Source organism: Zosterops lateralis (genome assembly GCF_965231275.1).
Source record: "Zosterops lateralis genome assembly, chromosome: 5".
Lineage (NCBI taxonomy): Eukaryota > Metazoa > Chordata > Aves > Passeriformes > Zosteropidae > Zosterops > Zosterops lateralis.
Genome location: NC_139766.1, coordinates 68844683 through 68870468, shown reverse-complemented (window position 1 = coordinate 68870468; position 25786 = coordinate 68844683). Strand labels below are relative to the sequence as shown.

At 40.7% G+C, this 25786-nt stretch overlaps 1 protein-coding gene and 1 long non-coding RNA gene across 3 annotated transcripts in view; one reads left to right on the top strand and one right to left on the bottom strand.

Annotated features, from left to right (window-relative positions):
- Positions 1–3183: 3183 nt before the first annotated feature.
- LOC310909650 lies at positions 3184–25723 on the bottom strand. The gene is made up of 3 exons (XR_014590131.1): positions 25561–25723; positions 15380–15495; positions 3184–3295 (listed from the first exon to the last, which is right to left on the bottom strand). It is a non-coding gene; the product is annotated as an uncharacterized lncRNA (long non-coding RNA).
- PDE5A (phosphodiesterase 5A) overlaps positions 23112–25786 on the top strand; it is a gene marked incomplete at its 5' end in the record, with an annotated part of 106797 nt that continues 104122 nt past the window's right edge. For both annotated transcript variants that reach the window (XM_083861683.1, XM_083861682.1), the window contains one exon: positions 23112–23691. The remainder of the gene's footprint in view (positions 23692–25786) is intronic.

Genomic DNA, 25786 nt, shown 5'->3' with positions numbered 1-25786 from the left:
GCAGGGATACCCAAGAAAAGTGTTCCCACTTTCCTAGAGAGTGACCTCTTGTACACCGGCCTTCAGCACTCCCAATTCCTGGGCACAAAATTTTAGGGCTCCGATTCCAAAAGCCAAGTCAGGAGATGGGGTGGGATGTCAGAAGTTCACAAAACTTCTTGATTTATTTTCTCATTCCATGTGTGTAAAACCCCATTAAATTAATTTCAAATCCCACAAAATCTTTATTGACACTGTGTGCAGTCTCAAAACAGCAAAAGGGCTTGAAGTCCATCACTTTCATCATCGAACTGTGCCCCAGTGTGAAATTTGTATTTTAATAAATTCCTTATAAAAAGAGCCAAAGAAACTAAATTTTGTTTATTTCACCAATGATATAATCTTGGGAGTATTTTGTGATCCTAAATTATGTCTATTTTCAGGAAAAAGTTTATATGATTTGGAAAGATGCCCAGAAACTACTCCATACACACACTCAAACCAATAATTATTAGAGAGAAAAGTCGGGTGATCTGAGACTTTCCTTCATGAAAATAGCAATCATATGGAGATAGACTATTATTTCATTAATTTAAAAAAAAACAAAACACTGTGGATAGATGCATGGGTTTATTCTTTTCCAAATAAGCTTCCTTAAGATGGGTATTTTGGTCAGAAATGCTGCACGTTCTCTGCAAAAGGAGCAATCTGGGTATAAGGAAGACACCTGGATGAGACTAACTCAGGTGTGTACCTTCAGTTAGCGGCCCCTAATATGTCAAATTGAAAAGGCTAAAACATAAAACTTGTCTTTGTGTCTCCCTGAAAAAAAAACCAAAAACTGAGTGGGGCAAACCAATTCATTCTTTAGTGCCAGTAATTTACCAGCATTAATGGGAATATTCCAGTTTGAAAAGCTCAATTTTACAATAACTATTGTGAATAATTCAATGGAAGAAAAGCAGACTACTAATAAAGGCCTGGCACTGTTCACAATTATTGTCCCTGGAAATTATATCTGGAGTTTTAAGTTAGAAATATTAAATTACAGGTTTATATCTGTCAGAATGTTCTGACATTTTCTAAAAGAGTGGTGGTACCTATTTACAAGTTTCCAAAGTGAAACAAATTTAATTGTATCTTTAAAGAAGAAAGTGGAGATAAAAATAGACATCATTATATGTCATCTCCACAGGTCTCCGTGACCTCTCTCCTTCTTCCACAGGGATGAAAAGCTGCATTTTATTTGGGAGAAAGGCCGATTCAATTATGTCTGAGATGAAAGACAGTGAGAACAGAATAGGAGTCTTTCCCAGACTCAGTAATTGGGAATCCTACCTCCACAAGATCACTTTTTAATTGAACCTTCGAGATAATTATGCCATTTAGGTGGTGGAAGCATATTAATAAGTACACCCCAGCATAAACTATTCATAAAAATACTACAGACTGGGGAGCCATAAAAAGAGATGGAATGGAATAACCTAATTAGGAAGTTGATCATGTCAGTGTAGACAACTTAATAGGGGATGCTTTGTATAGACAGATAATGCTCTATGACCCTAAACTTCAGTGATTCTGATACAGTGGTGGTGGGTGGTGGATGATAACTTTTACTCTTTTTCTAAAAAATAAAGCATTTGATTAATTTTATTTTATGGCTCTGGTTACTGACACAACTACGTAAAATCGTTTTGCAAGTTCAGCTTGGGAGACTAGGGAAACAACAGGCAGCAGAAAAAGGAATCAGAAAAGGATTAAAACATCACAAGTGAGAAGTGACCTGCAGTAATTAATATAAAATCAGAGCAGAGTAGTTTCATTGGTTTGCAGCAAGGTTGAGCCCTGAAAGAAGCTGTGGCCCTGAGTGCCGTGACAGTGCAATAGGGCTGTAAAGGTTCTCTCACTTTTTTCTCTGTTAATTTATGCAGAGAAAGTTCTGATTGGAGTATTTGATTTTGCCTGCAATTATTAGTAACAACTGCCCAGTCAAGATAAAGCTACAGAGCATTGGGATTTGGCCAGGAAATACCAGGCAGGGAAACACAGAGGGATGTAAGTGGTCACCCGTAGCTTTCTCCCAAGAAAAGGGCTGTGTCCCTTCACACAGCAGGAACAAAGGAAGGGAGGAGGTAGTTGCAGGATTCTCCTCATGGCACAGCAGAAGTTGTTATAAGGCTTAGTGCTAAGGCAGATAAAAATCAGTAAATAAAAGTGCAGCAATGATTCACACATTTTTACATGAAAGGATGGGCTCAAGGTGAAATAATAAGCTTAGGAGTAGGGTTTTGGAATTATTAGAGATAGATGAAAATATCAGCTTAATGCTTAGGACAACAGAAGAGTAGTTGAAAATTATTAGAGAAGGGGTGAAGAACACAGCAGATACTGATTCCACAGTGTAGCCTCTTACACCCACATTTTGGATGCTCCAGCTTTGGTCAGTCATCTTTCTTCCATCTGTCCATCCCATACCTCCACCCACCTTCCCCCAGGACAGACTTGGAAAAGGTTCAGAGAAAGAAGATCAAACGCAGGGAATAGTTTCCATCTGTGGAGCAGTTACATAGACTGGGCCTGCCAGCTGGGAGAAAGGTGTCTGAGGGAAGGAAGATAAATTAGTCGGTAAAATGATAAATGCTGGGATAATTGTCCCCTCTTTCTTACAGCACAAGAAGAAAGGAGCCTCAGATGAAGGTAGCAGAAGGCAGGTCCAGAGGAAATGTGGTTTTTTTGGCACATGAACTTGTACTGGCGACCCCGACCTCTTCGTCACCAGAGGTGTTCCACTGTCCAGCCATTCATCCCCACCCAGCTCCCCCCACTCCCCAGTGGATCTGGCCTTTCTGCTAGCTCAGCTCTAAACTTCCCATTCAACTGAGATGTATCTTATTTTATATTTGTCCTTGCTATTTGAGCTCAACATCAGAAAAGGCAGAAACCAGTTTCTTTTTGGGCTCATTTAATCTGAATGCACGCCCTTCTCCCCTGTTCACCTGCGCTGTGTCCCACTTTCCTGCCTTTAAAGTCCATCCTTTCCAGTCTTTAAAGAGCTTTGGATAAATGAATCCTGTTCCTGCAGTGATCTATTATTATCAGCACTGTCTAAAACCTAGAAGGATGAGGCAAATTTGCCAAAAACCTGAGGAGAAGTGGAATAAGTGAGAAGGGAATCAAGGAGCTGTGTAGCTCCAGTTAGCACTGCCTGGACCGTGGCTGTGGAGAGCACCTGCAGCAAGCAAAGCCCAGGTGCTTGGTTCCAGCAGCTTGGAGCATCCTTGTCCAGTTGTAACAGTAATCAACCAGATGGCATCACCTGGAAAAAAGGGGTATGAGATGAGGGGAATGCCTCAACAGGAATAAACCACAGATATTCAATAAACCACAATTCAGCTTTGCTGCTACTCTTGTGCTGTGCTCAGCAAGACTCGATTCTTCCCTGAGAGTTTTCCATAACCCCTGGCAGGATCAAGGCCTTTCTATATCAGACACCGTGTTCTCACATCTGAGAGAGTTTCTGACACAAGAGATTTCCTTAGGAAGAGCTCCTAAAGAAAAAACAGGTCCTGTTTCCAAACCAGTCAGCAGGATAACAAGCCTGTCTTGCTAGTTCAAATTTTCTATACACATATTAATTATACTGTAAATTAATTTTGATATATTGTATAGAAAAAGTTAAAGATTCATCATCTTTTTTTCCCTATTTTTTAATAGTAAGAATAAGCTTCTTCCTGTCAGTCCACAAACCCTATAGTGAAAGAAATCACTTGGGTGCAGGTGTGCTTCAAACAAATGTTAATTACCAAAATTATCAAATAATTATCAAAATGTTAATTATCAAAACAGTATCTCCCACCTTGGCAATGACACACTGCAGTTGTAGCTGAAACAAGCTGACAAACACATCCTGTTGTTTTCTTTAAACCAATTTTGTCAAGGCACTGCCTAATGTAAGAGTTGGTGCTATGTGACGAGGAAGAGCTGATTAGTCAGGTATGTTTTATCAAAGAAGAGAAGGCTCAAATCTGCACCAGCGGGAAGAACTTGACCTACTTTGTGTATATCCTGCTGCTTTCATTTCAGGTGTTTTCACAGTCTTCCTAAATTCCCAATTCCCCATATAGCCAATGTAGAAAGGCTTTGCATATTTTCATAGTACTTAATTTATTTGATTTAACTCAGGTTTCAGTATCTCCCTGTCAAAGAAAAACCATTCCTCACAGCCTTTTAGACAGGAGATGGAAATGAATGCCTCCAAACCCACTACATTCCTAAATCTTGAAATCTCTATTTCAAAATGCTTTAATAGGAAGAAAGAATGGGAAGTGATGGCTTCTCCATCTTGCGTTCTCTTCAGTTCCAGACTGGCTCCCTTTCTGGGAGATAAGCCTGAATGAAAACAGTTATCTGCAGGATTCAGCATACAGATAACAAGGTGCATATAATGGATTGACAAAATGCACTGCTGCAATGGGATCCTGCCTCTGGTATCAGGAGGAACGTGGGGCAGGAAGAGGTGCCCATTCCGAGGCTGGGACTCAGCTCCAGGGATTTACCACAGCTGTTTCCAGCTCCTGGTAGGGCAAGCCCTGGAACCCTCCTCTCCTTCCCTTTGTACCCTGACTTCTATGTGGAAAAAGTGGATGTGCTGGGCAGGAAAACGCCAGGAAACATTCCTGCCACATCCTAGGGAGGCCTAAGAACTGCAGACTACACTGCAGCACAGACCCGTATGGGCTGGGAAGTGCTGCAGCCCCAGGGTTGCATTTTGATCCAGATAAGGATTTAATTCAAAGAGGTCACTTGGTCATGGATACTTCAAAACCTGGAAGGCACTGCTGGAATTCAATCCTGTTATCTGTCTGTAATGATCTGAAGACACCTGGATTTAGTAGTGTTTTATTATTATTACTATAGATCACCCACCAGATGGTTTTAATAAAAATACTTGAGATGATGAATAGCACATTAATTCCTGACATTACTTTAAAGGTTTGCTTTTCTGAATTTGCATTGTGAAAGTGTTCCCTTGGGCATGTGGTTTTCTGTTGCTGATTCTCTTCTTCAGTTTACAAGACACCACATCCACAAGTTGCTTTCTGAATAATCACATCCACCTTTGAGGTGTGGACACTTCTACCAGCACACACGGGCCACTTCCAATGCTTTCTCTGTCTACTAACAGAAATTGACTGGAAAATGAATGTAAGGTTTTCCATATGGAGCTAAAAGGGAAATTTGGGGGATTTAGTGGAACAAATAGAAATATTTTTTCCTTCATTCACCCTAATTAAAATTAATACCACTTTGGCTCCAATGAACCCCAGTGACTGTAAGGAAATGAGTAGTTCAAACAAGCAGCTCGCTGAGCTGAGATGCTGCTGCACATATGGTCTGTGATCACAGACTGTTCCTGAGAAGAGCCCAGATGGGTTACAGCAAGCATGCAACACAGACAGCCACGCTTCACCCTCACTTGTTGCTGTTATTAACTTGTCTCTCCGTTTCACTCTACTTCTACCTGTGAGATACTTGTCTGTTTTCACCTTAGGCATAGTCTCTGCAGCTCAATCGTAATTCCTCAGCGCTTTCTTACAGCCCCTCTTCTAATGACACAGGTATTATTATAGATTATTACACAACGTGCATCTTTAACAGACTTCTCCAAACAGATAACACCCTGACTGCAGCAGTGGCATTAATAACCCCTGTCACACCTCACAGTCCTTTGGGAAACTGCGCTATGTGCCAGTTCTTCACATTATTCCCTAAGTGGCCACTGAGAGTGTTTCACATAAATACATACAACAGGAGACATTCTTCCTGTTCTTTTTTGAACTCAGTTTTGAACAGAAATATGTGGTTTGTAGTTTGTATGCTTGATAGGTTCTTTGGCTGCTGCTCATGAGGTGTGAAATATTCTCTTTCATTCCTTCCAAATTCTATTAAAACCTATCTAGTGCTTAAGTTACACTTCCCCTGAGCTTAACCCATTTTAATAAGTTTTAGATGACTATTTGGTTTCTAAAATTTATCATCCATCTCCTAAATCTCTTTCCTTGCTTTAGCATACCCTTTGGAAGATACATGCCCAGAATATATTAAGAAAAATAATTGCCAGTGGTGCAAATGTAACAGTTTTATTTTGTTAGCAATTCATTTTACGCCTGCAGTTCTAATGCTGGTGTTGGGCAAAAATTAAACATGGCATCTGTAGCAGAAGGTGTATTCACGAAGCATGAGAATATCAGTCTATTGCAAGCCAGCACAATTTTGTACCTAAAAAATAAGGAGCTTCTTATGTTTTTGTATTTGTGGTATTGGAGCACTTTGTAGAGATTTCACACTGCACTGAATCAGAGAGAGACTGAATCAGAAATTCCACCACTCCTCTAGAGCTCCCCTTCCTTCCAGAAGTGCATTTTAAGCTGAAGGAGCAGCTTTGGCCACATGTTCTGGCAGTGTGTGTTTCCTTACTTTCTGTCATCAAGTGCTGGATCTTTATTATGCTGACTGTAAAACGGGATAAAAAATAGAACTATGCTAAATCTTAGTTTATATAACAGTAATTTAATAGGGAGCAATTAAAGCACAGCTAAAATAGAAATGTGCCCTTTAGCCCAAAACTTAATTTCAGCTGAACTTGTGTTCTTTCCAACATAACAGAAGGCCCATGCTAATTCTATAAAAATGAACCTTTTAAGTTACACTTACTTATTAGTAGCATTTTCATTAGGACTGACAAAAAAAAAAAAAATTATTACTTGCCTAGGAAATTATTCACTCTTAAAAAGCTATTACTTATTGGGATAGATGTAACTCGTTGTGATCTTTCCTTTTTTCATTTTGGTTATTTTAAACATGCTACTTTTGAGAAACTTAGTCGCGTGATTTCACTGAAATCTGAGTTAAGCAGTTTCTTGGGAGAGGATTTACAAGGCAATAGGTGCTGTGGTTTGTGTTAAATGAAGTGTATGCAACACAGGTGGTTCCATGATCAACATGCCAGTTGGACACAAAGATCCCATCTCCACAGGTGGGCAGTGAAACCCCAGCCTGTAGTGAACAAATTTATTGCACACAGTAGGTAACTATTTGTTGTACCAAGTCTCATAGTTGCTTCTCTATTATTTTTTCCCCTATCTCATTAAAACTGGATTATGGCTTAATATTGCTTTCTTGTCTGCACTTTGCCTGCACAGCAGCACAGCAAGACTGTTACTTGAGATTTTGAAACACTTTTACACTGATGCAGATGAAAACGACCCTCAATTCTTGTGGGGGCAGAACAAGAGAAGGAATTGATGACCACCTGCAATTGAGGAAAAACTTCCTGTGGTGACCAGTTCTGTGTACTTCGTCACCAGCTGTAGGAATTTCTCATAATTATGCTCTGCAGGTAAATTACCATCAACATAACAAATACATCCAGACATTAAACATGAACTGAGAGGCATCTGGGATCTTTGAAGAGACAGAAAATGTAATGTGATTAGAGTTGCTCTGAAGATAGTTATGAAAGAACTTTCTGTTTGAGAGGATTTTGCCCACACATCCTCCCAAGAATAATACCAAACAATAACTGACATTTCTGCAGGGTCTTTGGACCATGGAGCTTACACAACAGAAGTGAAACAGCTTCCAGTTACCCAAGGGTTTTTTATGTTTTATGATCAGGGCCTCAAAGTCAATGTTCCAGCTTGAAGCTGTGCTTCTTGGTAGGGCAGGATGGGGCTGACATTCCTGTCACCCATGGCAAAAGTTGGGAAGACTATGCCTGACAGACAAGATGCCCATGATCATTCATCCACTATGATAGAATCTAAATGCCTTGGGGCTGGTGCAGGGAGACCTGCTTCACCTCCTGTGCTTTTCACACAGGAGTTAAAGGCCATAAGAGTAAGCCCCAGATCAGCTTCTTTCTTCATCTCCTCCCAGCAACCAAATTTCGAGTCTGAGCATACTCTTGTGGACTGTTGTCTCTGTTTGAGAGCAAATTAATTACAGGCACATTGGAAACGTGAGCAAATTAAAATCCTCCTGCTTTCTATATTTGTGTCCTGTGGTTCTGAATTTCCTGAGAGAAAATGGACAATTAAAACTACACAGAATTCCTTAGGAGCTGCAAGTAGCCAGCACATGGCTGGGAGGTGGCAGCCAGAAGCTTGGGAAGGAATAATTGAAAGGACTAACAGGGAGTGCCATATGCCCACAATTCAGATGTGGCCACAGGCAGCACAGAGCATGCAGCCAGGCCAGGAAGGCCCACAGGTGCCAACAGCTCTAGGAACCAAAATAATAAATCCCTAAGGAAAGAGTAGCTAGCTATATCTAGGACATAGCCATCACTCCATGAAGGATCTGGACGGAGGAGTCCTAGAGGATTTTGCTGCATCTGTGCAAGATATTTCTGCAAATACAGCTGTGGAGTGACTGGAGAAGAATCGGGGACTGTTCCTTTGCCTCAGGCACCACTGTCTGCAGTGCAGTTTTTAAGCCACAACACCACTTTTGCGGGGTTTGTGCTGAAACAAGGACTTGTAACTGGCACATTGACAATGAAGACATGTATCTTGCTCTGATGCTGTGACAGGGAGTGATGGACTATTTATCTGTGGGCAGCACTGCCAGGTGCCTCTGCCAGCTCAGCTTTATGGTCCCATGTGAGCTGAAAAGATGGTCTTGTTAGGGCATATTCCTCATGGGAAAGGAATCTTCTTCCAGGTCCTGCCCAGACATATCAGGGCTGTTCACAGCCTGGCCTTGAAAAGAAGATCAATGCTCCTTCCCACTGGCTTGTGTGTTCTTTTATCTTACCATATACCTAGAAACAACACACTTGAAGAAACAGTAATTTTTAAAAAGCCAGAGGTGAAGTGTTTAGTGTTGGTATGTCCTTTTACTCCGAGATAAATGGTTAAACTCTTCCCAAAGTATCTGAACACAAGAGACAAAGCTGCTTTTGTGACAGCAAGTTCAGTGAGGATGTGGGACTCGACTCTTCTGGGTACAGAATTCTCTTCTCTGAGCTCACAGCCAAGAACTGGACACTGGGAGAGCCTAAGCCCTGACTGTGCAGCAGAGGTAAAGCACTGCTTACCCACTATATAAGGAATAGATCTCCAGGCCTGCAATCTCAGCAAAAGGAGGAAGACATACCAATAAAGTACTATAAACACAGAAGTGTTTATGGGACATGTTATTTAATACTTCTCCTCAAGCTTTGTGCCTTCCCCTGCACTGACAAACACCACAAAACATTTCATCTCTCTGCCTCTTTATATTAAAGGGAATCTAATTTTAAGAACAGAAACTGGGCCAGTATCTTATGATTTAAAGCTATAAATTAGCATTCATATGAGCAAAGAGTTTGTATCGTGTTTTATTTCCTGTTTCTATCCTACCTTCCCCCTGCCAAGAATATTATGCTTTTTTTGTTCTGTTTGCAGACTAGTGCTGGAAGCAGGAGTAGTTCCCCAATTTCAGAATGCACTTAAGAGAGAAAAAAAAATATTTTTCAAATGAATTAATTGAAGAATTACACTAAAAGGCTTAAGTAATTTTTATGATGGTTGAGGTAATAGATGGTATCTGCTTTTCCTTGCAAATAAATGTCAAGTAGCAAGCCTACGATCCTAAAAGATGTGAGCAGCTGCTAACCAAAAAGAGGCCAAAAGTTGCAGTGGAACAAAGTATTTTCTTAATATGTTGTAAGGAAGACAGTCTGGCTTTGCCTGGTTAACATGGGGAGATGATATTAGATCCCCATATAATCCTCAAGTTGAAAGAAAATGCAAATACAGGGAAACCTCATCCCAACCCATCCAGAAGAGTGAACACAGCAATGATGCTGCTGTCTCATACACACCCAACTTCCATGATAAATATAAGACACATGTTTTGGTACAAGAAAGGTTTGTGTCATTTTCTCCACAAAGAGGTGTGTTTTGATAAACAGAATTTCTACCTCTGGGCTTTGAGGACAGTTTGTGTAAATAGTTTGATTTATAGTTGCTGGGTCCTGTGCAGGAAAGGAAGAGAGGGCCAGCCATGTAGGAAAAAAAGCGCGTGCTGTGGGACTGCATCCCTGGAGTGCAAGCATGGGAGGGAGCCAACTTTGTAGCTCTGTGAGGGGTTCAGCTGGCAGCACACCAGGAACATTTTGCTCCCAGCTTGGAGTGAGTATGGGAAGAGGTTGGAAAATAGAGCACCTTCACAATATGTCATTTCTCATTGTAACTAAAAGCTGTCATGGCTTGAGGGAAGAATGTAGGGGGAAAAAATGGAGCAGGAAAGAAAGCATATGGAAAGCACAGGAGGAGAAGGGGTGTGGAAACATGGAAGTAAAAACAAGAAAAGGGGGTTAGAGTAGGTAGACAAATTAAAAGAGAGTAAATAGGAGAAAAGGAAAAGGAATAGGAAAGGAGAAAAAGATCAAAGACTGTGGAAGTGGAGTGGATCAAAGGCTTTAGAAGTGACCATGTCTGGGGCCCTGCAAGGCTGCTTGGAGGAGCAAGTCTTTATCTGGTAAACTCAAAGGCCTGCCTGAGGTCATTTTCACCCACCCAAGCCTTGTGATAGGTTTTGCTGCCTACACCTGTCAGGGTCTCCATACAAAGAGCTTCATGAGGGAGAATGTGTCAGGGCTGGGGCAGGGTCTCAGCCAGAAGGGGACACAAAGCCATTTGCACCTGTGTTTTACAGGTTATTTCCACTATGCAAGCAGTCTACCCTTTCACAGATAGCACAACTGCTGATTTGCACTGCTGCTCCCAATATACTCTGCCTTTCCTGTTTTTCATAAGATTCATCTCTCCATTCTTCAGTCCCTTTCCTTTCCTTTCCTTTCCTTTCCTTTCCTTTCCTTTCCTTTCCTTTCCTTTCCTTTCCTTTCCTTTCCTTTCCTTTCCTTTCCTTTCCTTTCCTTTCCTTTCCTTTCCTTTCCTTTCCTTTCCTTTCCTTTCCTTTCCTTTCCCTTTCCCTTTCCCTTTCCCTTTCCCTTTCCCTTTCCCTTTCCCTTTCCCTTTCCCTTTCCCTTTCCCTTTCCCTTTCCCTTTCCCTTTCCCTTTCCCTTTCCCTTTCCCTTTCCCTTTCCCTTTCCCTTTCCCTTTCCCTTTCCCTTTCCCTTTCCCTTTCCCTTTCCCTTTCCCTTTCCCTCTACCTCTCCCTCCCCCTTTCCCTCTCCCCCTTTCCCTCTCCCCCTTTCCCTTTCCCCCTTTCCCTTTCCCCCTTTCCCCCTTTCTCTTTCTCTTCCCTTTCCCCTTCCCCTTCCATCCTTCTTTCAGAGCCTGGAAAACTCAGATTTAGAGAGGACAGGAGAGCAGCTCCCCAACATCTCCTGGAAGCACAGGCTTGTCTCTCCTGCCCAGGCTGTGGGGAGCACTGGTTCCCAGTACAAGCCCAGTCCAAGAGGGCAGGCAGGGCAAGCTGAGCTGGGGGCAGCAGCAATCAATGCCTGGCTGGAGTGCAGAGCCAGCCAAGGACAAATCCATCTTGTGATTGCACTCAAGGCTTCAAAATCTGCTTTTGTTTCCACAAGGAATTAAAACAAACTCTTCCAAACATTTCTGTGACACAGAGTTGTGTTGAAACATCTGTTTTCTAGCTGAAGATATTTTTTATTATTCTCTTAGTTTGGATATGACCAAGAACTCTGTGCTATATCCTTCCAATTAAATATTTTGTTGTGAAAGACCATGGCTGTTTTAACTAACCTTTTCTTCAGGTTACTGCTCAGATATGATACATACAGAATGCCCAGTAAGTAATCAAAAATTCTTTGTCTCTACAATGTATTTGCCTACAAATAAACTACCTTACACTCCCTCAATAAAGAAAAATGCAAAGAAAGATGCCATTTATGAAATTGTTAATTGAAAAATAATTTGGCTGAGGCATGATTTCAGGATACTTCACAAGCTCCAATTTCTTTATTCAAGGCAAAAAAGAAACCTGAAACATGTTTCAAGCTCTATTTCACAAGGGTTAATTTAATTCTTGGCAATGAAACTGAAAATTATTTCAGATTCAGAGAAAAGCTGGGCTATGAGAGAAAGAACCGACTTTGCAGGAAATGCAGTGAGACCTGAACGTGTTTTCTTCTCAGCTGCTGAAAACATTCCACACAGGAAAGGAATACTTGGTATTGGGGTTCCAGCCAGCACCAAAAATATGGAAATGGAGGTTCAGTGGAGGTACAAAAATATATTTCATACTAATTATTTTTTCACTTATGTTTCACCTATAGAAGTAATTTAGCTTTGTAAAAATCGTTATTCAAAAGGTCTGTTAGGGCATTAATTGTTAAAACCAGCAATATGAACCTACTTATTTTTATCACTGTTTTAGTTCAAGTAAAATAAAATAAATATATATATATATATATTTCAGATATGTAAGCTCTCCAAATGGAAAGCTGCTACATTATGATGGAAATTATTTCGAAATATTTAAAAAAAATATTGCTAAGGATTAAGAATCTGCAAAGTAGTGAACTGAAGACTCCTGATTTTTCTTATTGAGGAGCCTGAACTTTAAACTGCCACAGCTGTTTTTCTTATCCCCTCATCTCTGGAAGTCTTTGGAGTCCTGTAGGGATTCTAAGGATAAACACAGTGAACATTTTGTCTTTGCTATTTCCCCAGAAGTAGTAAACATAACTTTAGAGAAAGAGTTACTCACTTCTGTGATCTGTCAAGTCATTTGAACATAAGGAATAATATTAAACATTTCCCAGAGGAAAACAGATTTCAAGTCCATTAATTTGGACCAACTCTCATTATGTCTTCTTGATGTCAAATCTCATGTAGGAACTTGATTTCAAGAATGGTCTTTTGTGGATCCTGCTCAAGGAGTTGGAATTTGAGCTGGACAGAAGGAAAATGTTTAAAAGCTTACCCAATATGTAAACATAAGTTTTGTAGCCTATTTCCAAACACCTATCCATGCAGCTTTTGTTTATGCTTTACAGCCAAGCTGAGCTCATGCAGTGCTGGGCAGTTCCTCCTTGCCCTCATGTAGAGGAATGGAGACAATGGAAAAGAAGGAAGAAACCAGCAGGAAGATCAAATGCCAGGCTTGCTTCTTCTCTTCCTCTCCATGGCCAGCTGACACCACACAAACACCTCTTAGTGTTACCTCCACACCATTCCTAGTGCTTCAGCTGGGAAGTGGCACAGCACAAAAAGCACAAACCAGCACCCCTAAGAGATGAGCTGTGTTTTTGGGATACTGGAGAACTTGAGAGCACAAGCCCATTCCTGAAGTCTTTGCAGAAAGTGGTTTCACTGCCAGTTGTGCTGGACTCAGGATGCCCTTGTTGGACTTGCAGTGAGATGACCCAAGTGGAAAAGAGAGTCTGGGCTTTGCCTTAGAATCAGAGAAGCACTGGGAAGAGTCCCTTCTCCACAGGGGCACAGCAGTCACTCGCCCAGATCCATTGCTTTCTTCCTGCAGTGTCCCTGTTGGCACTGCATGGCTGCCCCAAGCTTAAGTCTCTTCTCTGCCCCACACAATATTTCTGGCAAAATCTTCTTTCTCAGGGGAAAGTGTGATAGGCAGATAGATCAGAGATTGATTTTGACCTCCTGGCCTAAGCTGAGTAAAATGGGAAAGTTTTAAAAAAACAGCAACATAAAAAGCATTTTAATGAAATATGCGGCATCTCCACAGGTCAAATTTCTCCCTAGATCTCACTCTCAGAAAAAGATTGTTCAGAACAAAAGGCTGTTGTTTCTTTCTTGGGTGCACTCCCACCACTGAAAAAGCCCAGGTGAAAATGTCCAGACTGGAGTGCCTAAGCTGATAAATGGGAAGTCAGGCCCCGAAGCAGATCTCAGGAATGGGCAGGGAAGCCCAGCTGGGAGGCAGTGAGCCCAGCAGAGCAGGCTGCAGTTCAGGGTGCCCCAGGGGACTGCACCAGGCTGGGCCTGGCACTGACTGCACCCACTGCCAGGGCACCCCTGCCCAAAGCCCCGCTCAGAACAGGACGGGATCATTTGCTTTGGCTGGGAAGGAAGCTGAAAAGCAAGAGCCTAAGAGATGTCAGAAATTAATAATTTCTCAGATCAAGGCTCCAGGCAGTTCAAAAAGCTTTTCTGCTGACAGTAGGTTGTTTTCAATGCTAAGAATGAAGTATTTATCTTTATCCTTTGAAGGTGTGCCATTCATACCAATAAAGACACAAGAATCCTGAAAGGGATACTTACTAAAACAAAATGCCTGTTCAAAATTAAAATATTTTTCTGTTTAAAACCACATTGTACACAGAGATCCTTTGGAGCATTTTAAAGACAAAAGCAAGAAAAATAAAGAAAAGAATCTTAAACCATCCTGTTCCTATGCACCAAGCAGTAATAAAAACCCAGGAAAGTTATGTCAAAGTGAACCACTGAATGAGTTTGCTTTCTGTAAATCAAGCCAATACAAATTTCATAAAACTTTCCTTGTTAGAGGTACAAACCATCCACTAAAACAATAACATTGTCAGGCCATAATATTATCATTTGCACCGCTCCAGCTGAATATGAAGTTGCCTATTGCGTTGAAACAACAATATCAGGTATCACAAGGCCATGTCCAGCACCATGACAGCATACTCCATGAAAGGAGCCTGACTCAGGGAGGTGAAATCTTAATTACAGAGGTACTGCTGAGGCAGTCTTTTCTTGCAAGCATTAGGTTACTGGTGCACTGAAATTATTAAAAGGGCATCTATGAAAGTGAATGTCAGTTTACTCTGGTTTCCTAACAAAAATAATAATTAATCCTTGCACACTGCGCTTATATGTGGAAATTTAACTTGGTCATTCAGGTTTTTACATGGCATTTAGGAATGGGTTAGCCATAGCAATCATTACATTGGGGTGTCCTCACCTTTTGCATGGTACCTGCTAAATAGCAGCATATTAAAAATCGTTTAGATTAGGGATGTTAAGATCAAGATCAACAAACAAACCAAGACTCGTTATGAAATTCCCACAGTGCTTCTATTGTCAAATTTCAGAGTGAACAAGAGTGGTGAGCACTGGGCAGCTGCACAAACAACAAATCATGAGACAAAGCCTTAGCTGATATCACATGAGGCTGACACTCCCCAGAGCATGGTGAAGGTCACAGGGGCAATTTATCAAGAGTGTAACTCGAGTTGTTTTCTATCATATTTATATATTCGGAATGTTAAGATAAAGGAAGTGAATGCTGAGGTTGTTCTTGAGCATAAAAGATAAAGCATTTACTCTCTACCTGTTTTGTAATTTCCAGAGAGGCCACAGAGGTTATCACAGGTCTCTGCCTTGTGCCAAAAACTACCAACTTGTTATTGCATTTACTCTGTAAGAGACATTTTTATGAAGTGACCCATGTGCAGATTGCTCCCAGATATGCAGTGGCAGGTTCTTACCTGAGTGAGTGATGTCTGTGTCCACCCAACTGAGTCAACCTTTCTTCAGAACCTGCAGTGACTTAGAGCCATGTTTTCAGAAAGAGCCTCATACCCAAGAACTTCCACTGAAGCACCTAAACAAAAGCATTTTATGTGGTTCATGACAACACCACAGTTACTCACTTCTAGAATTAGCTTGAACAGGGACTCACCTTTAATCCCAGTCCCACTGCTTCATTAACCAATAATGAAAATAAGGATGCATCTAGAGATTTCCTGCAACTCATCCTGAAGTTTTCTCCTCCTGCTGCTGTCATTCCTCATTTATGCAAGGACAGAAGCTCCCTGCTTCTGTGCCTTAAGGCATTTAGTCACATATCAAAGCCTTTTTTTCCTTTTTCAGCCAAGAGAACTCTTGAAAGATACCACCACGGGAATCAAAGTAAGGCAGCAGATAATTTGAGGTTTTATCATAATGTTCCAAGGCCACTGTTTGTAAGCTTGACATTAAAAGATACAGTAAAACTTTTCATAAATAGCTGTTGCTGATCCATTGTCTCACTAGAGCCTAAAGCACTTGCACACATTTGAATGCTGGATAATTTCTTTTCCAACCCTTTTCTAACTATTTGAAGAGCTTCTATAAACTCTGTGATTTAGGTATTATGAACTAATATACCCTTAGAAGGAAAGGAGGAAAAAAATACCTAATAAAATACAAAAATCATTCACAAATGAGCTTGAAAAGGTGTCAACCTGTAGAAAAGAATGCAGTGCAAAAGTAATTTACTGTTTCCATTGGGGTCTATAGGTTAATATTTCAAATATGTACAAGTGGAACATTCCATAGTGCAAACTATCCACATCCACAGTGGTGTTTGTCCTATAGTAACACATGGAAAGGTTAATTCCTACTGTGTTTGTATGGAACAGATTGAACACAAGCTGTTTGAGGAGAACAACAAGTTTGAAAGGCTTTTCATCTTCAGCTGCTTCTAAAACATGTCAGCTGCTGGGGTTGTTGTGTTTTATTATGACTTTCTGATTTATGCCATCAGAAGGAACCCATTACTTTTGCAAAAATGCAATGATGTGCCAGCTCCTCTGAGCAAGGGAAGTCTGCAGCATGAGGAGGAGAGGAAGCCCTGAAAAAACCCCCACATCTGAATTCAGCTGGTTTCTTAGGCAAGGCCACAGGCCATAGCTATTCTCTATTAAACAAGAGAAGAGGGAAAATCGGGTCTATAATGAGCATTATTTTAGAGAAACTCTTTTTCTAGTTATTCCAAGGAAATGGAAGTGCCAAGGATGATTAATGTCCTCACGTCCACAGAGTGCTTGAAGGTAAATATAGTCTCAAAGGCAACTGGACAGCAGGCCACTAATCCTCCCCTGCCCACACCTTTTGATCCCAGCAGTGTGGAGAGCTACCAGCAGACATGCCCAGGGCACACATTTCTCCACAGGGTGATCAGGTTTTCACATGCTCTGTGGAAACCTCAGTAAATGCAACTCCCTCCTCCCCTCATCTCTTCATCTATCCCCAAAGAGTGGCACAACAAAGCCTCTACTGTTGCTGTGCTCCTGTTTTAGTCTGTCACAAAAGCCCAAGAGCTTTCAGATGTTCCTTTGCACATTTTCTTAGTAGACTAAATTACCTGACAGCTTCTGATGTAAACTGATGATGAGAAACCTCAGATCTGAGGTGTGTCAGGAACCAATAGAAGTATCAAAGCACAGAAGCAGTTGCCTTGTTTGTGGTATCTTAGTGATGACATCTTTAGTAAGGCCTCCTCAAAAAGCCTGAAAGTCAAACCCACCCCCCACAACAGAAAGGGCTCATAGAAAAGACGCTCCAAGGGACTTTGTCACAAATTAATTTGCATGTTGATTTACAAGAAAATTGCTTACTGGAAGCAAGGAGAAGACACCTCAGTACAGGTATGTTACCAGTGCTGTGGTGACATCTGTTATTCGCTGTCATCCAAATTGATGGGACTAAGGCTTTCTTGAGGGGCACATGAAGCAAAAGACAGTTTACCCTTGGGGTCATTTTTGCAGCAACCTTCCCAGGCCCTCCAAGAGCAGCACATGGCCCCTCCATCAGCTCCCTGTTGGGCTTTCTCTCCAAGTGCCAGCACCCACACAGGGTTACACCCAAGTGCCCAGAGCCTGCCCTGGTCCCTCAGCATGACCTGCCTCCTGTGGCGGTGCAGAGGACAGAGCCCTGAAAAGCGAGCCCTGCCCTGCCCTGTCCTGCTCACCATCTGTTGGTGGATGAGGCTGTAACTCGATTGCCTTTCAAGCCGGGGCCGTCTGCAATTCAAGCCTAGCAGCACCCCGAATGCATCAGCAAAGGTGGCTGGTGCAATTCAAACATCTTTCCAGAGCTTTTTATTTTCCCTAAAGATTGAATTATGTGCTGTTTCTTTTTTAATTATTGTTTTATTTTATTTGACAGTTATCTCTGATCAAAACCTGTGTCACAAGGCAGGACATGGAAGTGAGAGAAATTTCTTTGGAGCTAGAGCAAAAATTGTTTTTTTAAAATTCTTTCTTCTACTATATTTACTTCGGGTTAGCTTTTAGCATTGAAAATTAACTTCATTTGAACAAATCCATTGCCCTCCTGCTGCAGAACATAGCACTAAGTAGAAGAGTTTATCTTTTGGAAGCAGTAAATTCAGATCAAGCGGGGCAGCAGAGATTAGTTAACTTCTGATTTGATCTTTGCAAAGTAAGATTATTTTTTTTAGTAAACAAGATGGTTTCACAGAACAAGTCTCTAAGTCTGTATGAAATTTCACAGAGAGGACCAAAAAATTATCTCAGTTTCAAGGATAGAGATGAGAGAAAATTAATATTAATTTTCCCTGTCATTATCACAGTCCACGTGGAGCAAACATGAGCAAAATGGGATCTAACGTGGCTCATGAATTCAGGATTTCTACCATGACCTCTCCCACACACCAGGGAGCAGCAGCGGCACAGGGAAAGGAGGCAGGAACACCCCACTCTGCCTGGTGGCAGCTTCCTCAGGACCAGTTTTCTGCAGCAAAGAATCCACCTGGTAGTGTCTCAGCTCATCAGCTTGCTCAAAAAAATACCAGAGGGAGCAACAAAATTCCTCCCTGGTATTTGCAGACAGGATGTCTTTTGAATAATACCTCCTTTACTTCCAGTGGAGAAATCCTAGTCAAATATGCCAAAGCATGATATTTGACTGGGAACATAATCCACTGGCCAAGTCTCTTCCCATGGTTTTCTGGATCTGCTGGAGAGATTTAGCTCCCAGCAGCACCTGAGGGACTCAGGTGAATAGTAAGTGTACTATCCCCTCATCCAATACCTGGTCTGATGGGCAAAAGTGATTTTGTTTAACAAGTCCTGGCAGCGGATCTGCTTAAGAGCTTAGTCATCTCATGGAAATCTAAGTAGAAACCCATTAAACAGAACCCAATGTATAATAATCATTGGCATTAATCAGTGGCTTCAATGAGGAAATATTTTAAGCGACAGTCAAAATAGCTGTGGGTAGAGTAAGTACAGGACTTTATGACAAAAGAGAAAGGGAGAACCATGCTTGTTTATTGTATATTCCAATGAGAACCTTCTTCCTTGGTAAAGATACCCAAATTAATACATGTTACAGAGGGGTGGAAATGCAGAGCTTCTGAACCCAAATTCTGAAATAGCCTCAGCCCCTTGTTTCGTATGGACAGCAAATGCTCCAACTCATCCAAAGGCTGCAGACAAGTGAAGACTGAAAAATGGAGGAAACAACACTGCACTTACACATGTCCTGGTGGAATAAGTGGAACTGAAAATTAATACTGATAAACTCTTTTTTTGGAACATGCTTCTTTATCTGGGTCCAAAGAAACATCAGGGAGGAACTTTTGGTTAGAAAACTAGGCCAGAAATAAAGCAGCTTTTCAGTTTGCAGTCGATGCAGGAACAGATTTGATCAAATTGCTCCTTTTGGAATATCACACAGGATATCTTTTACATTTGTGAGCTGCTTGTATTATAATCAGATTGCCCAAGGATTGTCTTTTAGCATGTATAATGCCTCACAAATTGAAGCTTCCCCCTTTCCCCCAAATATGATTGCATCTCCCAGAGTTTATATCAAGGCTTGCAATGCCATCCAGATTAAACTGGAAATAAGAAAAGTGCCTTGAAAAGCTGCAAGTCTATGATTCCAAATGATAAAATCTCTAATGAAGGGAAACACTCCACTATGGGTAGAGTGTTGCATGTGATCCTAGAATTGCATTTCCTACACTTTCCAGAGCATTTGTCACTGGTCACCACCACCGACAGTAATGTGGCTGTGGTGCAATCCAGCACGACAATGCACCTATTTCACTGTAAAAACATATTAATCCTCTACATTTTCATTATACAAGTCAGTTAAGAACCATTAATTTTCTTTTCTTTTTCCCAGAAAGTTTCACTGCAGTTCATTTACCTTAAGCAACACATTAATTTTACCATGACATGGAAGGACTGTAGTCACTTGGCACCAGAGAGTGCATGGTCCCAGCCTTGTTCCCACTCTGAAGCCCTGCTGACTGATTAGGTGACTTCAGCAAGTCCCTGCGGTTTTACTAAATTTCAAATATATTCATATCTCCTTGACCAAGGGATTTGCTCTTTCTCTGGAGGTTTCCAATTTTAGATGGCTCTGTAACACTTCTCAAATATTCTCCAAGAAAAACAGGGCTGTCATTCAGAGAGGGAAGTTTCTAGGTGCATGGAGCATTGCTGAGCTGAGGAACACCTGTGATTCTATGGAAAAAATAACATGCCATGGCATGGTGAGCATTTCATTGGCATAAAATTGAGCTAGCTTCATCCTGCTAAAGGAAGGAGCTGCAGTTACCTCAAAGAAAACTATCTGTCTTTTCAATAAATCAAGCAGATCTTTATAGGATTCTCTCTGTAGACCTGTTATGGACAGGAAGCAGCTTCTGTCTTAAATGAAATAACTGAAAATTGTAAAAAGTGAGAGCCCCTCAAAGATTTCAGCATTTTCTGCTGCTAACTTAAAGAAGTCTCTTCTGATTAAATAATCAAATTGTAGGGGCGGATTCTTCAAGGTCTCCCAATCAATTACCAAATGAGTCTAAGAATCCCATTTTTCACAGGTAAGCTAAGGAGGCTATGCAACTGTATTTGTACACGCACACAATCATTGGCACACAAAGTTGGAACACTTGGGTGCATGAACTGAGACTTAGAAAGGGAAATAATGATGAGCAGGTTCACCTTTGGCCATCTAGACCTGAAATCTTTGATCCTTTGTCATCATTAGTCCACAAAAATGTGATTTAAAATTGCAACCAAAACATGGAATGAAATGGACTCATCTGAAAGAGCAACTAGAACTTTCTTAGTTTGTTTTCAACACCGTCTCTACCTCCCCTCTTCAGGGATCAGAAGTACCAAAATAAAGTGAGAAGCACTTCTTCCACTATTCCTTTCCTGGCTGAAGACAGGAAACACTGGAAATCTCAAAGGAAAGACCTTTGCCAACAGCAAACCTTTAGGTATGCTTCAAGTAAGTAAAGAGTTTTGGATAATTACCTGTCCCTTGGCCAGATTTCTCTAGCAACTCATTGAACTATACCCTGTTTCTGATCACTGATGAATACAGTTTATTTTTGCTTTCATCTAGGTGGGCATTTCTTCCTTTTCTCTAAATTTCTCAGGAAACACAATACTCAGAAATACTTGAGATACCGAGGAGAACAAGACTCCTGAAAATGGGTGTTTGATAATTGATTTTTTAATGAAAACCCTTAGCAGTCAAAGATTAGCTTTTAAAGGTTTTTGTCTCTTCTGCATGCAGTTCAGTGCCTAGTGTGGCTTTCAGAAAATGTCTAGGTAACTAAACTCCTTCAGAAATGTTTTTCTTGCTGGATAATTTGTTCTGAAGTCACAAGGAAATCTTCTGGAAAGCTATTTATATCAATAGCTATCACACCACTGAAGTCATCCGACCTAATCATCCCCAGAGAGCTGCAACAGTGGGAATTAAAAATAGCAAAAATATCCTGGATATCATCTCCACTATTTTAAAAGCATTGTTTTCATAGAGAACAGTAACTCAGAAGAAATCTCAGGACATAAAGTATCAGAATATGTACACACTTGTCACTGCCAAGAGGTCTTTCCAAGGACCAGGTACTTTTCCCTGAGCTAAAGCCATTTAATGCTGCAAAGGTGTCACAATGGTCTGTACATTCTCTGCCTGGCTCCTGGTTTCTCTTTCATAATATTATGCAAGGAGAGAACTGAAACTGTGTTGATAGATAGCCTGGAAATGCAATAGGTTAGACAAGGTAACAAAAAGCACTGTCCTAGCTTGTGGATAAAAGGAAAACTGCATTCAATGAGTTGTTTATTTCGAGTTCATTTGCAGATGGATTCATTTTGCCATCTTCTGCATTGCAGTTTAAGGGTGTCCAGGACAAACTGACCTCTACAAGGCCTCTCTATTTGTTTTATAACCTAGCTCCCCACACAGCACAAATCCAAAGTGTCTTAAATAATAGTATATGCATTATTTTAGTAATTTAAGCATTTCTTTATTTCAGTGGAGTTACACACTTGCCCTCTCTGATGAGTACTGCCTGAGAAAAGCTGGGATATTGAACCCTTTACACTGTTTCAGTAGTATTCAGAAGATCCTCCAAATCCATAGATAAAACCAACCAAAGATCCCCATATATGTAGTTCCTTATATTATTGTATAACGTTTCTAATGCAGACAGAAATTGGAGTGGTTAGTCAGATGCATGGAGAAAGCCCTAACTCTATAACATGTGAAAAGTTATAAAGCCAAACTTCAAGTATCCAGGTTGAAATTTCTTCTTCTTTGACTTAGTAATTTTTTTTTATTTTTGTATTTTAAATTTGGTAGAAAATAGTTCAGCCATTTTTGGAACAAACTTACTGACGGGTGGTTTCGCCAACATTCATATTTTTCATCTGTTTTCTGAAGAGCCATAGTGATTTATAAGAGGAGCTTGAAATCCAGCAATGAGACAACCCTCAAGTTAGAATGGTATCTTTGTCCCCAGGAAAATCCATTCCTAATCAGATATGTTAAAAGTTACAGAAAAATCTCAGTTGGTATTCACAAAGCAGAAAAACATTTTGATTTTCAGAGTGTTTCAAAGGGAGTGTGCAAGTCCTGAGCCTGCTCAGCCTCTTGTCCTGGGCAGGTACTACATGTCTGTAGGCACAACTCAGGGCAAGTTTTTCTTGAACAGAGTTCTTGTTTTCTTACAGCAAAACTCTGACATCAACAAAAAAGGCATAACAGAGGAGTTGACAGGGAAGGAAAAGCTAATTAGGAATTAGTTGGGTATTAGAGGCTCCTAACATTATTAGACAGTATTAGAGGCTCAGCCTGCACAATAATAATTTCCCTAGAATTTAAGGGCTTATTCTCCAGTTGTTCTAACTCAGCTCTATTAATTTCACTGGAGTTACATTAGTTTGCCCTGACTAACAGCCTTTAGTTATGCAGACAAGCAAATAAAATCACTTTAGCTGTTCTTTTAAAGTCATTCCCAAACATCATCTGAAAGGCTCCCTCAGTACAAAAAACAAACCCCAAACCCGGGACCCCGATCCTGAAGTGGCTGCACATTCCACATTGGGGGTCAATAGGAGTTGCACAAGGATACCCTCGGTCACGGCTTCCTTGCAGCCACTTCGGAGGGAGGGGAAGAAAGGCTTTGAAAAACATTCCAGATTTCAGCTGCGTTTCTGTAGCTGTGCAGACACAGAAGTTGCTGAAATGTCCGGAGGGACAGCCTGAGCAAGCCTGTGACCTCCTGTGACAAACTGGACCATGGCATTTCAGAAGGGATTTAGCTGGGATTGTTAAACATGTGCCAAAAAGAGAACTGCTTCTTGGATTTTTTTTCTATCAAGCAGCACTATATTTGGACTGGAAACAGCCCGTGGATGAGCAGGAATAACCATTAGAAGGCAAGAGAAAAGTTTCAAGCAGATACTACAGTCAAGGAAGAAACAACTCGAACGTATCTGGGCAAGTTTCCATACTGACCGAAGCCACACTTTTTTCCCATGACATCAGACTCAAAACAAACAATATATTATAGTCCATATGTTGACTAAGGAAAGCCCAAGCCATGCAGAGCCATGCACCAGCCTTCAGAACAGCGACTGAACAAAAGCTGGATCGCTTGCGAGCCATGGGAGTTAATCAAACAAACAAAAAGCCCCAGGTTCTCAGGATAAGGTGCCCGGGTTAGACTTCTCAGCACCATGAGGTTGTGAAGCCCGAGGTAAGACTGAAAGCAAACTGCCTGGATCAAAGCTATGCAGTCTGACTAGATGACAAGGGCAATAAGTAAACAGTGCTTTGAATATGCAGCAGCCAAAAGGCTCAGGAAACTGTAAAGCTGGTTACAGATAATGTGCTCAGAGAACCTGGAGTTCTCTACCTACCTGAGGTCATACAGTATTTGCACGAGAAATTTGGACTTTGGAACGGTTTGCAGTCAGAGCTCAGAAGAGCTTTTGGCAGGTTAAACGTTCCCAGTAAGATGATGATGAGGATAAACTTGCAAGAGAAATCTATAAATGCTGTTTTCACAAGAATAGTGCTGTTTTTTTAGAACTGCCTGTATTTTAGGGAGGAAGGCTAGAATGCAGTCCTGATGGGATGCCAATACAGTCCGTCAAGAACAGTTAGTAAATCACATAGCTTAGCAACTGAAAAGGACATGGTACATTTTCAAATTCGAAACAAAAACAGAACCATGTTCCACAGGAAAGAGGTACTTGTTTAGAATGTATTGAGGCTGTTTACAAAAGGATTGGGAGTTTAACTCTTACTGTAAAATGGCCTAATAACATCATAATTACTGCACACAGATGAACTCACTGAGATATTTTTTCAAACCTTGAATTATCTGATCCATTGATCCTCTGTAATAAGGAACAGGAGGGCACCTTTGATCTTTCTCACAGAATTTAATAAGTCAAAATTAGAAAAGAGCCCTTTCAAATGAGGACAAATTTGACTAGGAGGATAACTAGGCAAGTTGTTAAATTTTAATTGTGTTTTAACAAAATTATCTGAGCTCATAGATTTAATAGTCACAACAAATCGGAAATAAAATGCTGCATTATTGTCACTGGTAATTTAAAGTGGCAGAACCTAGGTTTATACAAGCATTAAGGGAAAATCTTTTGTTTGCACAGTACTGAAAATCTTTTGTTTGCACATTCACAAATCCAACAAGAAATGCCTTGTTCCTTAGTCAGATTTGAAAAATGCAATTCACTTAATGATTTTTTTTTTCTATTTTAAATTATGGATATAGTAAAAAGAGTTGTTTTCTACTTCTGTACATCCATTTTTATTTCCTTATACTGTTTCCCAGTGCTTCAATCCAGGAATGACTTTTTTTTAGTGTGAAGCCACACAGTGAGAAACTCAGCTAAAAAACCCCATCTATGTAAACAAATTTGGCAACCACAATTCTTCATCACTCAATTTGGATCTCTGCAGCCATTTCCTTCAAGACAGACCCTTGTCCACAGGGATCTTTAGACAACAGTAGACTAAATTAATCCCAGGTATTGTCAAGAAAAGAGACACTGAAATGTGTTCCAAATAACATCAACCCTCTGGAGAGAGCCGCTCCAGCAGGCTGATATCTGTCAGGAAGATCCAAGGCCCTCAGTATTAGTGATTAGCTCCTACAGCTCTGTGGGCCTCACTGTACATCTGCCACAGTCTTTTAAAAATTGAATCTTCCTGCCAGCTGAGGTGTGTTAACATCTGCCTGCTGCTGCTGCACTGATCATCAGTGCCTAAATCCTAAGGGAACACTTAACAGCTTTCTTCACGGAACTCCCAGTTCTGTTTTTTGTGGGAAGCAATGATGACATATTGGCCAGATTTGCTGCATAAAGATCAAAAGAAGTGATGAAGAGGAAGAATTGCACATCTTTGTAAGATTACCTGGATTTTAATTATTTAACTTGGTCTCTAGGTCCAGACTGAAACCACTGGTATAGAAATTATTCACCTGCCATTGTTCTGTACTCACTTGCAAGTTACTCAGAGTATAATGCACATCAATGCTTCATTACAGCTTCAAATAAACAAAAAAAGTAATAACACTGGATGTTCAACAGCTTACCTTAAGATACAGTTAATAGCAACTTGGCTTTCACTTATGATATCCATCCTATAGGCTGATGAAATTCTAGAAGGAAAAAAAGGTACAATAGTCAGGTAGCCTTAACTAATCCTGAGGAAGTCATTCCTGTGAAACTGTGGTAAACAAATACTGGTAGTCTGACAATTATCAGCCACAAAAGTTATCTATTAGCCCTTGCTCTTGATTTTAAGTTGCTGCTGTACAT